Genomic DNA, 2216 nt, shown 5'->3' on the forward strand with positions numbered 1-2216 from the left:
CTCCAACTTTGACCTTGATGGTTTAGCTTTCATATCTTTATCGTAGCTTCCCCTGAGTCCTCCAGGAAGAATTCAGTGACCCCCTCCCCAAACCTCTGCCAGAGAACCTACTATGTCCTCACAGGAAGGTGGACGTCTTTCCTGGCTGACTGACAGCTCCTCAGGAACAGTGACCACATCTGATTCACCTTTGTATTGCCAGTGCTTGACCCAGGTCTGGCAGATGATAGGTCCTCGGGTAGACGTGGGTTGAACTAATGAATGAGTTTGCAAGTCAGCAAATGAATGAATGAACTATCCTTTCCTTGAGGTTGATATAGCATGAGCTCTGATTTGCAGCAGAGAAAGGGAAATACATAGTTGAGGAAAGTCCATATGGATTTCTGGTGCCCATGAGTCCAAATAAAAGAATGTAGTCAGATATGGAAGTGCATAAAATAATCTCAGCAATCAAAATGCACAGAGCAATCGTAGCTCCATTTGCTTCCCATCATTACACTCCAGGCCCAAGTATTATATTGTAGAGATTATATCAGTTCTCAGCCAGAGACTGAGGGTACTTCCGTTAAATTTGGAACGAGTTGGAAAGGAAGGACAATCAATTTTTCTCAGATCAAAGCCTAGGATCCCAAATGAGGAATTATTCTAAAAATAGGAACAGAGAGCAGAGTGGGTGTCTGTAGGATTTTAGATACGTACTGTCTCCATCCTGGAGGGGAAGGAAATATTGTGGAATGCTCACTATTTGCTAGGTAGTATAAATATTATCTCATGTATACAGCAGCCTGTGAGACAGGTGTTACAATGCCAGTTTCACGTAAGTCACAGAGCTGGGTCTTTTCAACTACAAAACCCAAGTTCTCCTCAGGCCACCGTGCTGCCTCCAGGATACTGGTGGGCACGCATGTGCGTGCTGGGAGAGGCCTTCGCAGGTGATTCCTTTTAGAGTAGCAACATCTCCACAAATCAAAGAGCAAGACACAGTCTCGTTCCTTAGGGCAGCATGGTGTCTGTTAGCCCCGTAACCATTCCTTGTCACTCCATGAAAGGATGGTTCTGGGTGATGAGGGAGCCCAGGACAGACAGTTACCTCGCTCCCGCAGCTGTTAGGGAAGCAGCACAGAATCACAGTAACTAGTTTGGTATATTATTTTAGAAACTCTCCAACCCTCCTGGTCCCTGCAGGCTGCCTTTCCTCCTGCTAGCCTCCGCTCCCAACACACACACACACACACACACACATACACTCACACGCATGCGTGTGCGCACACTTGCCTGTTTCTGTTTGGGGTATTATCTGTCTGTGAATGCCCCTGCATTCTATTTCAAACGAATCAGGGTTTATCTCTGCCATTCACCTGAACCTGAGGCAGCCCACTCAGGCGGGGGCAGTTTTCTCCTCTGATATGGAGAGGGAGAGAGTTAGTGGTCTGTGTGAACTGGCCAAGAAGCGTTTCAGGCATTCAGAAATCAGGTAATGGGATTTTTTGAAATAGGTCTGTGCAGAGAGAATAGGTGTCTTTAGAAGTTAACTAATGGAATTATAGTGTGAGAACTGAGCAATTAATTTTCTTCCTCCTTGGATCCCTGGCCTGTAAACTCTCCTTCCAGTTAATCTATAAAATTTTAGCCAGCATCAATCCATTACTGTGTGTATAAGACTTCAGTGCCTCTTACAAAAGCCAGCCCCTGCCTGGCACAGAATGCAGGAGCTCATCTGAAGTCTCTGGAGGGACTCTGGCTTGCCTTTGGGCTCTGCGGACTTCTATAGCTCCTACCTCTCATAACTGGACAATAGCCCTCCTGACAGTTCTCATCTAAATCCCAAGTCCAGAATGGAACTAGAGAGTGAATAGATGGGAGTAGTTATAGCTGTTGGCTTTCTTGGGCTCCACACCCATGGAGTAGGGTTTCTTTAATTGCTATAATTTCTTAGAACTCTTTCTCTTTGGGGCAGTGGCAGCAGCCCTGGGAGACTCCTAAAATCAGATGCTCACTAAGGAAATACAGGCACGTCCCTGTAGGGCCTACAATGGCCCAGCTGTTGCCTGGGAAACTCCTTGTGCCATCTGGTGCACCATTTATACTTGGGGTCTTTCCCCTTGGGGTACTACTGCCCTGGGTGCCCAGAGTCAGGGCGACTGCCCCACACAAGGCCGCACAGGCTGTGCACACAGCAGCACCCCTGCAGTTGTTCATGTGGTGGCCCAGCAGGG

Source organism: Rhinolophus ferrumequinum, chromosome 4, assembly GCF_004115265.2.
Source record: "Rhinolophus ferrumequinum isolate MPI-CBG mRhiFer1 chromosome 4, mRhiFer1_v1.p, whole genome shotgun sequence".
Lineage (NCBI taxonomy): Eukaryota > Metazoa > Chordata > Mammalia > Chiroptera > Rhinolophidae > Rhinolophus > Rhinolophus ferrumequinum.